The following is a 15,495-nucleotide window of genomic DNA, read 5'->3' as shown; positions in this document are numbered from 1 at the left end:
TAGCAGTAGGCGGCTGAGCCCGGGGGAGGAAAAAGAGAGCGGGGCGGGGGGAGGTCGCGGCCCGACTGCGAGGAACCGAGCGGTCGGCTGTCGGAGGGGTGGGAAGGGGGCTGTGCGGAAGAGGGCGCGGGCTGCATCAGGAGTCGGTAACAGGGAAGGGCCCAGGCACCAGCGAGGCGGGGCGGGGAGGACCGGGGCTGCGGGCGGCCCGTACCCTGACAGGATTTCCCTTGCAGAGGATGGTAGTTGCGAGACAGAACGTTCCCGAATCGGTCTCGACTGCGCCTGCGCGGCAGCCGGCCAGCTTGCTGGGAGGGGCGGAATGCGCCTGCTCCTCTGGAGCCGTGCGCGGGTGCTCCGCGTGCGCATGCACGGCGGCGGGTGGCCGGTGAACCGGGGAGCCGCCCCTGAGCGTATACCGAGCTGCCGGCCAATAGGAGGGGGGGTGCTTCTGCGCGTGCGCGGCAAGCCCGTGGGTGAAGGGGTAAGCCGCGGGACGCATGCGCGGCCCCTGGGGCGCAGTGAGGGGTTGGGGCGCAGGCGTAGTGATGGGAGGGGTGCGGGTGTCCTGGGGTGGCCCTTTGGGTAGGGGAGGGGGTGTTGCGGCGGTTGGTGAGTGGTCTGTTAGCTCTTCCCGGGTGCTGTGGTGGGTGGATGAAAAGAGGCGGGTATGGGTTTTTTTTATTTTCTTCGGTGGTTTGTGTCGGGTGTCAGCTCTGGAATTCGGGCTCGGCGAGCCGCTGCCCGAGTTTGCGCGGGGCTGTGGGGGCTTGAAGGAGTCCGTGAGGGGGAAACGCAGGGAGCGGCCAGGTCGGGAAGGGCGTCTTGGCCTCGTCTTACATCGGCAGATGCACTACGGCCCTGTCTGCCCCTTTTTTCTCGGATGAGGTTCTAGCTCCTGCCAGGGCCACTTTCGACTCTCTCAGTGTGTTTTGGTTTGTTTTTTTGACTCGGTATGTCCACCGAGTAGAAGTTAATTGCCACATAATTGATTAGCCTGCTTATTAATTACAGAGCTGCAATTGAGTCTGAAGTTGTGCTGGTATTAAAGAAACAACAACTTCGTTTGTCAAGACAGTAAACTTTTAACTTTTCTAAGACTAGAGTTTTGCAGATTTCAGCAGTTATGTGTGATTATTTTGCCAGAAATTTTCACTTTCTGCCTTTTTTCCACATCTGTGTAAGAACTGTTTCATGACTGATTTCATTAAATTAGTGAAATTGGAGCAGGAGGTCTCTAGTTAATACTTCAGAGCTGAGAGTTTAGTTACAAAGAAGGTAGTAATCTTTTTGATATACATAAGACTGGAACTACCTTAATGTTCTTTAAAACAAAAAGCAACAGCTGCCAGCTTCCCCCAAAACTTAATTTGACGTGGAAAGATTGTGACATAGTTCCATGAAGAATTGATAATCTTAACTAAATCTATTTCATGCGTGCAGGAAAACAGTTCTTTGGTACCCGATTATACCTTCAGTGAGTCATTATTAGCATAACCAAGCAGCTATGCATACAGTAAGCTTACTGTGAGAGCAGTCATGTTCATTCTCTTTGCTGAAGTGCTGTCTGAACATGCCTGTGCAGTATATTTTGAGAGAATGGGGACAACGATTCTGTGGTATTTCATCACTTGGCTTTCTGCACTAGTATTTTGTGATCTTGTAGCAGTTGGCTCACAAGTACCCTAAAGCATTCAGCACAGAGTGGAGTGGGCCATAGGGTGCCTTCAAGTGCTTTTAGAGAAAACTGATGTAGGAAAATGGATTGAACTGCTTCTATGAAGACGTTTGTGTTGTAACTGCACTGCAAAAACCAAAAGTGTATTTAAGAGATTATTGAATTCGTATTTGCTAAGAGTAAAATAGTGGCTTTCAGAAAATGAAATTGACATTGTCTTTTAATTAGCCAGATAGTTGTTGAGTTCTGCAAAGCATTTGTTTCTTAGAATTATGATTTGCATGCTCACCACAACACAATTGTGGAAAAGTTTGTTGTGAAATCTAAATCGATAGGAGTACAAGAGGTTTTCTTCATAAGTTTTTTGTTTCTATTTTTGAATATAAAATTTATAGTCTGAGGATAGTAAAATGCAGGTTATATCTTGGGTTTTCTTCAGGTTTGTGAGTGTTCTGGAAGCTACTCATTTTAGTCAGCAAATATAACATACCCATCAATTTTTCATAGCAATATTTTTAGTTTATGTAAGGATAGTGCTATGCTGTCTTTTTTCACTTCCAGAAATAGACTAAAAAAAGTCCTGTGTCTTCAAGAAAGAAAACATAAGACCTGTAGTTCTAAAATATTTTGAGGGAAAGCCAAAGACCTCAATGTAACTTGGTTGTTTAGAAGAATCCTGTAGAATCGTAAGGTGCTCCTGTTAAGACAGGGCCATATATTCTTGACATTATCATAACGCTTAATCTTTCAAGAACAGTTGAATTTTACTTTCTTCCATCCAGTTATAAAGTATTTCTTCTTAAACCTAATACTTTAAATGATAACTTATATCAGTTGTTTAGCATCCTCTTTATTTTGCTAGAAAACATGCTTGTCAGTAAGGTCCTTCTAAGCAAGGTGTGATGTAGTGAATGAAATTGCTTCATTGCCTAATAAGTTACAAAGCCAACATCAGAGGATAAAGTTTTAGAACCTATTTTAAGATTTCAGTAAAATAATCTTCATAGCCCTAGAGTAAGAAGGCTGATATATTTGGTCTGGTATGTAATTTTTAACAAAGAAATTGCCTGCTTTCTAGTTTCCGTCTTTTCCAAATATTTTGTGTAGGATACTTCCAGAAGTTGCTATGTCAAATTAGAGAGAATACAGCAGGCAAACAGGTAGTTGGCAGTCATTTAGCCATATAGTGCAAACAAAGAAAAGCAGACAGTAATCATAATTCCTGAGCTCTGCAGTTTAAGTAGGCTGTCAAGGCACTGATTGATTTCAGGGACTTCTGAGCTGTTAAATTGCTGTAATACATAAGGTATCAACTCTATTGTAGTCTTCTAGTAGTGATGTGTATTCTGTAAACAAGAAGTGTGTAATCCATGTCAACAACACTAATTAGCGAGAAAGAATAAAGTTATCTTGGAAAAAAATGTTTGAAGACAGTTTTAAAATTGCTGTGTTAATGCTACCTTTTAATATAGTATAATCGAATGTCACTGTATTGAAAGGCAAAAATACTTCATCGTTTTATTTTCTCAGGTAATTAAGATACTGATTCCTGTATGTAGTTTTGGAATGCCTTAATATGTGTCAGTATGAATGACAGCAGTTACATAAACAGGGTAAATAACCAGTGATGCACTTTTCTAATGGTTATGCAGTTTTAACACATCTGGAGAAAGAAAAAAATTGCTCTATTGGTGGCCTTATAAGTTAAAATTGGCTTTAAGTATAATTTACTAAAGCAATGATATTGCTATTTTCTCGACAAAGTGTATTTATTATTGCTAGCAGAACTATCTTCTAAGGAATTGAAATTTTTAAAATTACATTTTGTAAGAAAATACTTTTGGACCCCTTTAACTTTTTCTTCAAAGAGAAGGTCACTGGATTCTTGTTTTGAACAAGCTTTGTTTATCTGTTGATACTAAATTTTCTATTTCTTTTGGAGTTATATTTGGATTACAATAATACTTTCTTGTTTGGAAATTTGTGAAATGGCATTATCTTAGACAATAACAAGAATATTTTTAGTCTAAACTTTGAACATCTTTGATTACTGTCTGAAGCTGGAGAAATGGTTGCTAAATTCTGTAGTGCTGAATTATTTTTAGCTTTGTTTCATAGATGGCTGCAGTGGGGGGTGGTGGGGATAAGCATGTTATTTTTCAGCATGAACCCCCCTATATCTCAAGTTGCTCAACTGAATTATTTTACATCTCTTTTAAAATTTATAATACAAGCAAGCATCCTGCTCTATTTGCATCTTCCTGGAGATGGAGAATCCATTTTCTCCTCTTAATTTATACCCATATTTCATCACTAACACACTTGTATTCTGTTTCTTGGCTCTTATTTCTCTTTCTCTACAAGAGTAGTCATTGTGGACGTGGTAAGTTCTTTAGTGTGCTTAAGAAGGTTGAAATAAGATTTCAATGCTACATGCTTTATTACAGTTCTCAAATCTCTCTGCAAGAAACTTTTTCAGCCTTCTAATAATTATTTTGCAGCTTTTTGCTGTATTGTTTCTTGTTTTCCTCTGTTGTGTTTTAAAATATGGACCCCTAAGTTGTGCTAGCATTGGCTAGGTCAGTATTATATAGATGTGCTGTCTCTCTGTACTCCTATGTTGTTTCTACATCCAAAGATTATACCTGCTCTTTTTGCTTTACATTTGCATGGAATTTTATCTTCAGTTTGATTTTTTTTTCCTGACTTGTAGTTTTTTTTTTTTACAGGGACTGCTTTTTCAGGATACCTTTTGTAGGTGTGATGTATACTTCTTGCATAGTGCAGCTTTGTTAGTAAAAAGTATCTTGTATTGAGTGTATGTGACATGAAGTTTATGCATTGCTTTTGTTCTGTCAGAATTTACTGTTCTTTCATCAGTTTTGTTCTGTCATCTCTACAGTTTTCTTTGAGATTTTATACTTTCTTTAATTGATTGAAAAAAAAAGTAAAAGGTTCTGGTCTGTGCAGTAAGCCTTTTCCTCTGTAGGTCACAAGTTCAAGTCAAGTTCTCATATCACTCAACTCTAGATGCAGTTTTCTGGTAGTAGCACTAAATATGCTTTGAAATGATGGTGCATTCCCAAAGCCTGTGCTTTTCTTTGCTGTCACTTGAGTGTGGTGTCAGATGTGATAGCAGCATGGATTAAATAAAGTATCTCCTTCACAGCCAGAGCTAATGCCAAATTATTTTCAAACAATGTTTCAAAATAGACCATCTCCTTGGTCAAGGATGTGCGAGTAATATAGATTTAAAAAAGAGCTAATTATCGTTCTTGTTTAAGCCAATTTATTTTTTGTTTAGTGTCCTTGAAATTTCATTGGGTGGTGCTGTTTGATTTGTTTAATTATTCCCATGTTTTCCTGCACACTACTCTGAGTTGATTTCAGTGGATGACAGCCAAAAGGGTTGTCAGTACTAGAAGCATGTTCTGAAAATTTAAACCATGATTTACAGTGAAAAAGCTGTTGTAATGCTGGTCCTCATAATTTGTTCAGTCATATGTTTTGACATCTACTTGATACCATATCATTTAACATGGATCATGGAACACATACATTAAAATATTTTAAGCAAATATTTTGAGTTTGTTCTTCTTTGCTCTGTTGTATCTTATTTCCTCAAAGACTTTCTTCACTCTTGTCCTAGAGTAAGCGCTTTTGTACAGCAGTTTTGAGATGCCTTATTATAAAACCTAGAAATAGGCTTTCCATATACTGTTTCTGATGCTTTTCATATTGCTTTATTTCTCTTGGCTTTCAGTAGAAACTGATAATTCATACCTGTTTCTTTTTGCGTATTACTTTTAGCATAACTTCACTTTTTTCACCTCCTGTGTAGTTACTAAACATCAGATGGGCACTTGCATTTTTAATTGAATCGTTCTTTGAAGTGTAGTCTTTATTCTTTTTAATCAAAGACGCTTTGGGATGTAAATGAAAATTGAGAAGTACAAAGTACAAAATTCTGTTAATAGCAATGCTGATATAAATCTGTATTAGCTTTTGTTTTGTTTTTGAATGTAAGTGTGGGTTTGCATCAGGGTAGCTGATGAGAGCGGAGTCCCTTTTGAAAAGGGAAAACACGTATACAGTGATTTCACTTGGATTTTTTCAAAGAAATATTTATCCATTTTTGAGGGATGTTTGTATCCTGTTTGATTATATTGTTAGGTTGAAGGAAGATCAAGTACTCGCAGCTGAGCTGTGCTGTAAACAGAGTATGTTGAAAAGATGACCTGGACATTCAGAAAATATTTAGAACAGTTGTCTGAACAATAGCTGTGTTCTCTTTCTAATGGTACAGTGTGCTACTACCTAATACTCCTGATTAAATTAATGCTAGATAATTGTTTGAATGTGATAAATTCTTTACAGTATTTTATTGGTTATTAATCTCTCTTCCTATTGTGAACCAAGAAGCCTTCACTTTAGTCTGATATAATTTTTTTAATAATATAATAATAAATGAGAAACAATTGAGATCAAAAAAGGTAATTATTTTCATTGAATGAAGTGCTAATGTCAATTCGGACACACCCTGCCCCACCCTTCCACTCTCCCACTTTGCAATCTACTCTGAAACACAAATTTGAGCTGTAACCACCAGAGGGAGCAAATTGCATGGTCGGGACTGTTCGGACTCCACTGAAAATGTCAACTTGTCAAGAGTTGTAGGCTAGGAACTAGCCCATGACTAATTCACACTCCTGATTTCTGCGTGAGAAAATAATCACTTTGGAAACTAACAATAAATTTTAAATCTAAAATACTATAAACATTGGGCATTTTAGTTTATTAACATTTATATCCACTAATAAAAATGTGACAGCAGTTGGTCAAACAGTTAATGTAGGAAAAAATTACATGGGTTTTATCTTTTATTTAAAACATTGAAAGCTTTTCCTGATTTGTTTTTCATAGTTTACTGAAGACATTGGGTATTTTGGTAGACAACAAATACAAGAACTTGTAAATCAGAACCTACAGGAAGGTAGTACAATAAAAATACTTATATTTCCTGCTATTGTGCAGCAAAACGTAACCAGTCAGCTAGAAGTCTATTAATTTTTATTTTTACATGCTTACATTGAATTAGTCCCATTGAAGTCGGTGGCGATTCCCATGGTTTAAGGTAGAGGTTTCTGAATTTAATTTCCTCGTATTCACTAATCAGCAGTAATACTAGCTCCATATGGTATATGAGGCCTTATTGCTGAGGAGGGATGCCCTCAAACCTCTGTAAATACTTTCACACCTTTAAATGAGAAATCCCTGCTGCTGTCTTTCCCATCCCCATCACCTCAGCCTCAATTTTGTACCTACCTGAACAGTATCTGTACAGGGTCTGGAAAATAGAGGGTGGACACAAGGTCTGTTACGATGTACAGAAGGAAGCTGCGATGAAGCATGATCAACATGATAGTCATATGATTTAGTTTTAGGTGGTCCTGTGAGGAGCAGGAAGTTGGACTTGATGATACTTATGGGTCCTTTCTGGCTTGAGATATTCTATGATTCTGTGAACAGAAGTGGCCTGTGTGGAGATACTTGCTCTTTGTGTTAAGTTTGTATCTTCATACAAGCAGGATTGAGCTGCACAGGCATGCCACTTTGAAGTGGTTTATATATCACACATGCAACTGTTGAAGACAAACTAAAAATGCTTTATTTTTGTACCCTGTTTCCAGCAGTCCTGAGTACATGTGTACAGAGGCCAGTAGCACTTGCTTGGAGAGAATATAAAGCCAAGTACTGATTTAAGGATGTGTTAATTTACTACATTTTATCATTGTTTAAAAAGGGCTAATAATGTGTACTTTTGTGTTTTGAGTATTCTTGAGATGTAACACTGACAAGAGGGAACTGGAAAAAGCTTCATGCAAGGCAGCAGAGGGAAGTATTTATATATGCTGCCAATATATTCAGTGTCAAAAAACAACAAAATATTGGTTTAAATTAAAAAATTGAGTTGCATCGGCTATCTCGATTCACCTAGCATCAGTTCTGTGAATAGAATAGATTTGAGGATGTGTGTTGTTCTACTTCTTTAGTCTTGCCTCAGTATGAAATTATTTCAAAAGTGTAGTCTCATAACCTGTGGTTGTTCAACACTAGCTTGTGTAAGAAATATTTAAGTCTTGTCAAACCTGAATTTCAAAACTGTTGGAGATACTTGATTTATACTATCGATAATTAACAGGCAATGCTTGTTAAACATTTAAAAGTTGTTAACTGTGAATTTATCATTCACATCTGAAGTTTACACAATAGAATCTAAACTGGAGAGGTGTTCCAGTGATACCATTGTAAGTAGTAGTACAATAATAGAAAATAATTGATGTCATGTTGTACAGGGTGGTTTTTAAGTTATTGAACAGAGGAGGACTCTGTTTTGTAAAAGGGAGTTAAAGCTTTAAATAGTTCGAATTCATAAGTCAAAACTTGACTGAGGTGATTTTCCTAATACTTTCTGATGTGCTGAATTGTGTGCAAATTTGGTGAGTAAGAGTTGTTCCTGTTTTCTTAGTTATTTATCATACAAGGTCCACCAAACCGAAGTTGCATCAGGAGGAATAGAGAACATGTTTCACTGCACTGAGTTCCATTCTGTCAGTTAGATTTCTGTCTTTTGGCAGTTTAAAACTGATAAAGGTGCATTTATGCTACTATCTAGCCCCTACTATGCATTTAAACATACTTCTAGATGTATTTTTTTTGTCAAATCTATATGGCATATGTGGTCAGTTGTCTTACAACTGTCTTAAATGGAAGTAATTTTTCAAGGTCAGTGGTCTAACAAAACCTGACCCAATGTATACTAAATCTTAAGAAGTAAGTTAAATTGCAATTAAAAAAAATATTAGGTTTTACTTGGGTTGAGTGATGTACTTCAAGTTAGTTTGAGTTCTGTAGAGTCTTTTTGTCAGTTACTTCATAGTATTTTTATTTCAGCTTAAAACACTGAGTGCTATGAAAAATAGGAGAAAAATTAGAAACAAGCAGAGTAAGCAGAAAAACTCTAGATCACTACAAATGGCAAATAAGATAGTATAACTTTGAAAATAATCAAGTTTACCATATATAGAATATATTACTATCAGCTTCAATTTTTCTTTTAAGAGAGTATGTACATTTTCAGTCTGTTTTTATAAATACTTATGGCTAAAAACAGAGAGGTTATAAAAGATTGCAGGTTTTCTTTGCTTAATTTAAAATAAAAAATAATCCTTTATGAAATTGGTAAACTTTGTGTGACCTTCTCCATTTATCTCTCCTTTAATTTTACAAGTATTTACTGTATGTATGGTAAAGTGTAACTTTTTTCCCCAGTAAAGGAAGAGGGGGAAGGAAGAGGAGGAACTCCCACAGTTGTCTGACCATTTTGCTTGGATATTGTACCTTGTAGTGTAATGGATTATTGCTCAATGCTGATAGTTTGTTCAGTATGAAATGAGAGAAATATCCACCCCAAATAGTAGTCTCTTAATTGATTAAATGGTACAGTTCAAACATACACAGCTATACAACAGATAATTATGCGAGTTTGCAGATAAGCGTTCTGATATGGAAGCAATCTCTTTCAGGTATGTATATCAGAAATATGCACTCAACAAGGCACAAATCTATGAAATGCTAATTCATTGTACAATATACATTTATTCAAACATCTGTTTGCATGAGTATCTACAGATGCTTATGGCTGAGGTAGGAAATAATGTCTTTGCAAATGGACTACCATGAAGTGTTACCACTTGTTCAAATTTGTGTAGTTTCAGATGTGTTTAAATTACTTTGAGTACAGATATATCACTTCTAGTAAAAGTAGCTGATATGTGTATTGACTAGAAATGTTTCTTTTCTTCTGAACTTTTTTTCCTCACATGAATTTGAAACTCAGAAAAAGCAGGAAGCTAGGTTCCCATCATTGCTATTACAGCTGGAGAGTGCAAGCTAGGACCTATTTCAGTGAGTGGTGAGAAGGTGAATAAGAACACAAAACAAAGTTTGTTCACAGTCCTAAGCATTGCAGAGTGATAAAAGTCAAAAAACAAACATGAAGATCGCAGAAGATTTGCATGACTTGGCAAGAAAATAGCAGATGGCATAGAGGAAATAATTCCAGCTCCTTGTGCACAGTGATAGGTTATGACTGAGAAAATGTTTCTCAAGTTTTGAAGGTTCACAGTTACATTAGATGTGTCAAAATCAGATCAGTGCTCAATGGTGGTCAGAAAAGAAATGAGTGCTACGAATTACTAGGAATGGAATATGGAATTGAAGAGGATATTGCTATGTCACTTTATAAACCTAGACTACCCCACCTTTCAGAATTCTAAATAGTATTGTAGTTCTGTCCCCCCATGTCAAAGATGGAAAACTTTCTTCAAAAATGAAAGAGAAGGATAGTGAGATGAATTTAAAGGTATGATCTTAGATAAGGGCTTACAGTTGAATGTGCCAATAAACACTAACCTGGAAAGGAGATGGATTGGAAGCGGAAAGAACATGATGAATGTGTGCAAAATCATTAATTGAATGCAGATGAAGGAAAGTACTCAACTGTTTCTTTTCAAACAGAAAGGTTAAACAGTCATTGTCAGATGAACTGTCAGGGCCAAGTTAGTACCAAGCAAAAGGAGAGAGTCCTTCCAAGAGTATAAGACCATATTCCATAATGTTTGGGCTAAAAATTTATAGAGGTTCAAAAGGAGACTGGATAAACTAATGGAAGAAAGCTGCTATGAACTGTTGCACATAAAGGTACTAAATTTTAACAGGTAAGTGAAATAGAGACCTACTTAATGCTGAAAGAATACTTAAAAATAATACCATTTACTTGCCCTGCAGATGTATTTTATTGTCTTTATTGGAGATTGGATAGTGCCTAAATAGACCTGTAGTCTGACCCATTATGGTTTTTATTAACTTTTTTTTTTTTCCCAGCTACTCTGCCCTTTATGCTGTGTCATAAGACACAAAATGGCCCTTCTATTAACTGGAAAATCCGATCTAGCATGCATGATGTGCATTTAAGAGTGACATTTCTATACATTACTGTATACTTAATGATACCATTCTGACTAACATCTGGACGAACAAGTTTTCCTTAAATTATATAAATATTTAAATATTTATTTTACTAAGATCAATAAGGAAACTTGAATATATATTTAGGTGTGTTATCAAATAAATGATGAAAAAAAAAAGGTATACGAATGGTTACTCACTTGTATTGCGTCAGTAGTTGAAGCAAATCTGTGGAACTTTCTAGGACAACTAGATGTCCTGGTCCTGCTGTGGCTGCACTGTGACCCCATTTTAGTTTCTCTAAATGCATGTTCACACACAATCTCTGTTTTTACAATTACGCTACTCTTAGAGCAAGTCAAGGATTACAGTGCCCCCTACAGCAACTGTACTTTTTTTTTTTTTTAGCCAGGTCAAGCTAGGTTGTTACTTGCCAAATATTCCACCAGAAAGCTGAGACCAGCGATAAACTGTGTTTCAGAAAAGCTTTTAAAAACTTAACTTCTGGGCTTCTAGATAGGCCTACTTATAAATTCAGTCTTCAGCAATCTCTAGTTGACTTTCTTCCCTGCTGCTCAGACACTCTTTATCCATCCTGCAGCTATTTGTTTCTGTTTCCTGACTAAATCTCTTCCTCTCACTTCCGGTCTAGCTTCTGTGGATTATAAACCACATTCTTGAGCACAGAATAACTGCAAATGAACTCCACAGTTTAGGATTTATGCCTCGTTCTTTCTGTATTGGTAAAGAAGACTATTACAATTTATCTTCTTGTTCATTTTTTTGCATCATCATCTGGAATTAAGTTGTGGTAGTATACAAAGTAATCCTCTAATATTAATGGTTCTTGGGTAGTCCAAGATCCTTCAGAGCAGAATTTATTCTTGAGTTAATGTGTACTTTTTGTATCACATGTTACAGACCAGAGAATCTTTATAAAATTAACAAGTAATTTAGAAAAATGCCATTTTAGATATTCTTTGCAGTCAGTGTATGGTATCATGTAATTGTTTAATGAAAAGGAAGTAAATCCCTATGGAAGTTTAAACTATAACTTGTATTATTAAAGGGGTTAATTTGTCCATCAAATGATGAATGAATAGCAAAAGGAATGTTTGGATCCATTCCAGAATCATCCTAAAGTGTGTGGTTTACATGATTTTGATTCTGTGATTCTACAGAAATTTGTGGGCAAAAAGAAGTATCATGGCAAAGCATTCCTGTACTTTCTCGTACTTGGTTTGTTCTGCCCATTGTTATCTACAAGAAAAGATGTGAACAGAGGAAAAGAAACAAAGTTCAGAAGCTACAAGTATTTTATAAAAATATATTAAAATGGAAAGCAAGTCTCTAGCACATCAGTATCTTCCTTAAAGTTAGTTTTGAAAGTGAAATCTGATATCCATGAGATACTTAGCATTTGGGTACCAAATTGAACTGAATCTTAAGATACTGTTATATAACTTACTTTGTGAATATCTCTGCCATGCGTGATTGTGATATAACTCTCTTGAAGGTTCAGAGAAATATTATGGTTTGTAGGGAGGCCGACATAAACCCTCAACAAGGATTGAAAACGTAAGAGATTCTATCAATAACTGAATGACAGGACTGTGATTAGTTCAACTGATATAGATCGGGTAAAAATCACTTAAATTACAAACCTCATTGATAAATTTAATTAAATATATTTTAAGAATACTAATGTGTTAGTATCAGATAATAGTTCATAACAGATGTACAGGATCAGTAATCATACATGAAATGTATTAAGATTTGGATAAAAATTAGACCTTAAAGTAACTGTGACTAAATGGATATGTTGTTATCACACAGAAGCACTCTTAGTGTAATCAATAATAAACCTGATTATTTTTCAATAATCTGAAATTTCAGTATTTTTTTCCTCAGTCATCTAAAGTGATCTAAAATCACTGCTGAGAAAAATACGCTGTTGAATAATGGCACTCATACATAATGGTACAGATCTTTTCACGACTCAGTTATGAAAATGTGCATTTGCAACCATTAAAAAGTCATTAATGCTTAAAAAATGGGGGTGTGTATATCTATAAAATATAACTGTGCTCTGGACAGTGACTCTGAGAATAATTTAGAGGTCAAATAACTGTAATGCCAGAGTAAAAGTGGATAATGCTGTTAGTGGTACATCCTTCTGCTCTTTTCTACTGAAATGGCTTAGTGGTACTTCATTAATTTATGAGGTATTGCTGGAATAAACACATGTAAAGTTGTGAAGTGCTCAGATGCTATGAAAATTGTCACCAGACAAGGTGGACCAAAATTCTTAGCCCTTACCAGTAATGATGTTAAAAGCCAAGATGTATTGAAACAGACAGAGTTTAGCTGTGATCTGCAAGTTCAACCTACAAATTGAGACATAGGAGGTATTATGTTACTAATAGGCATGTTGTGCAAATTCATTCTGTTTGCTTACATTGTAATTTAAAGATATGATCTGCAGCTTAGATAGGCCTATTAAGCTAATTTTGAAATTTATAGCCCCAGTACTGAAAGCAATATCCTTTGCAGTATAGAATTCCATAAATGTTCTCCACCTTAGTATTTAACAGGTGATTTTATCTTTTTAAAGATCATGCTGAAACCCAATTTAATAGGCTACACTTTTGTAAGAATCCAATGGAATTGTGTTGTTACCTTTGAAGCCAGGAACTTGACTATTTGTAATTTTCCATATGTCTTCCCTCTTCAGTTTGCTGCAAATCATGTCAGTTTTGGATTGCTTTGTAGCCTGGAAAGACTTGATGGATTAATTTCTAAGATGTGTGTAGCCTTCTTTGATTTACTTCCTATAAACTTCTGAACTGAACCATGTTCAGGCCATAGAGGATTTTTCTTCACTGAGTTTCTTAAATTGTAACAGGGGTAGATGAGGTGTTTGGTTTTGGTTTTTTCCTCCTGTTTCCTCTTTTCTCTCCATTATAAGAGACACCATTTGAGAACCCCTCTGGAATAATGTGTACAATTCCAGCTCTGTGTGTTCAAGAAAGATGAGCACAGAGCAGAACTGGTGCACCAGAATGCTGGGAATTGCTGGTTGTGAGAACAGACAACTTTTCTGAGCAGAAACTAAGATCTGGGAACAGTTTTAGTCAGAGAGGGATTTACTGAGGAGATTGAGGTGGCTGCAACTTCCCCTTCCCATCTTTAGCATTGTTTATTGAGGCACATGCTCCTAGACATGTGATGGGGGAATAGCTATGCAGCTCTTCTGTAGTTGCTTTATTTAAGTGGAGCAGGAAGAGAAACCCAGAAGAGGAAAGACTGAGTTAAATTAAAAGACAGCATTGGTATAAGAACAAGTGTTCATGAATATGTTTAAGTTCACAAAAATGACTTGCAAGCTTTAAACCTTGTAAGACCAAAGTTTCAGACCAATTTGATGAAAGAGTTTATATGACATGTTTGCTTATGATAATAAGGTGTTGGACTTAATGACCCAGGGATCTCCTGCAGCACAGTGTTTTTATGAAAGCTTCCATCTACGAGAAGTTGTTTCAGATTTCAGTCCAATTTCAGTAATTTCCCTTGCCTCATAGAGTTCTGTAGTAGTCCGTGGCTGTTAAGGCTCTGCTTTTTCCCCTGTGGATTCTTATGGAGACCTGTAAGGATTGTGGAGATTACTAAATTTTTCTTTCTTAAATTTTTAAAGTAAATTTTTCAAACGAAAGTAACATGCTTAGTAGAAGCGCCCAAGCCCATGGTCCAAGTATCCAAGCCCAGTGGTCCATGACTGTACCACTTCTGTAGTAAGTTTTGTTACAGCTACAGCAGGCAATAGCTTAAAATAAGCAGATGAAGTCTGGGTTGAGTTCTGAACACCACTCTATCTCGAAAGGAGACACCAAGGGGTATGTCTTTTTTCCACAAAAAAAAAATATTCTTTCTGATCTAACAGGCTGCCAATACTGACCTCTACCTGTTCTTGTTAAGTATTTGTTTGTGAATTGTATGTGTTTTGGAGGTTTTAGAGAATTGAGGTTTTTTTCCCCTCCATTAACCCTAAGTTCAAGAAAGCATCCTCTTTTAGGAAAATACTTAAGCATGTGCTAATCAGCCATTCAGATGTTAAAATGCAGGTGAGGTGCTATGCCTGTGAGCACAAGTGTAAATTTTGTTTGAAAGCCATGTAGTTGCTATGGTCAATTAAAATTAAGTGGAAGTTTAGCTTCATTTGGAGTGATGAAGAGTGACCTTTCAAATATATTTAAAAATACATTTGCACGCACAATTTTATCGAATGGCTTTTTCTCTTCTATCAACAAATTTTGACTTAATTGTACCTTTCTAGATGAAGAAGAGAAACTACATGCTTTGATGTGAGGCAAACTCATGTTTGCTTTATCATGGGCAACTGATGGAGGAAGTGCTTTCCTGTAGCACCTGTTTCTCAGCTGATAAATTCTGCTTGGTGCAGGTGGTAATGAATTGTATATTTTAATCGGGATTCTCATCTGTTAGGATTTCATGTGCAGAACTGTGGGAAATGTTTGTATGATAGTTTAGGGTTTCTTAGTGCTTCCTATTTGATTTTTTTTTAATAGCTATAATATTAAATCAGATAACCTGATTAATCTGTCAGAATTGTAAATGTGTTCTAAAAATGATACACTCTAAGAAATTTCTGATGCAATAAACATTTGTTCCTTTAAATGTTGAGCAGTTAATAGTAGGTGATTTTATTTTAATGTGCTGAGAAATATAAATGGAGAAATAGCTGCTGGAATTTGATGTCTCAGTAACAC

The 15,495-nt window shown here is 36.4% G+C and overlaps 1 long non-coding RNA gene across 4 annotated transcripts in view; it reads left to right on the top strand.

The window, feature by feature from the left end:
- Window positions 1–442: 442 nt before the first annotated feature.
- LOC116962031 overlaps window positions 443–15,495 on the top strand; it is a 25,271-nt gene continuing 10,218 nt past the window's right edge. The window contains exon 1 of one of the 4 annotated variants that reach the window (XR_004407329.2): window positions 443–484. This is a non-coding gene — a long non-coding RNA (uncharacterized LOC116962031). The other 3 variants (XR_004407332.2, XR_004407328.2, XR_004407337.2) reach the window with 3 other exon arrangements.

Source organism: Tyto alba, unplaced genomic scaffold (assembly GCF_018691265.1).
Source record: "Tyto alba isolate M040663 unplaced genomic scaffold, T.alba_DEE_v4.0 Super-Scaffold_1, whole genome shotgun sequence".
NCBI classification, from domain to species: domain Eukaryota; kingdom Metazoa; phylum Chordata; class Aves; order Strigiformes; family Tytonidae; genus Tyto; species Tyto alba.
This window is presented reverse-complemented; position numbering and strand designations above follow the sequence as displayed.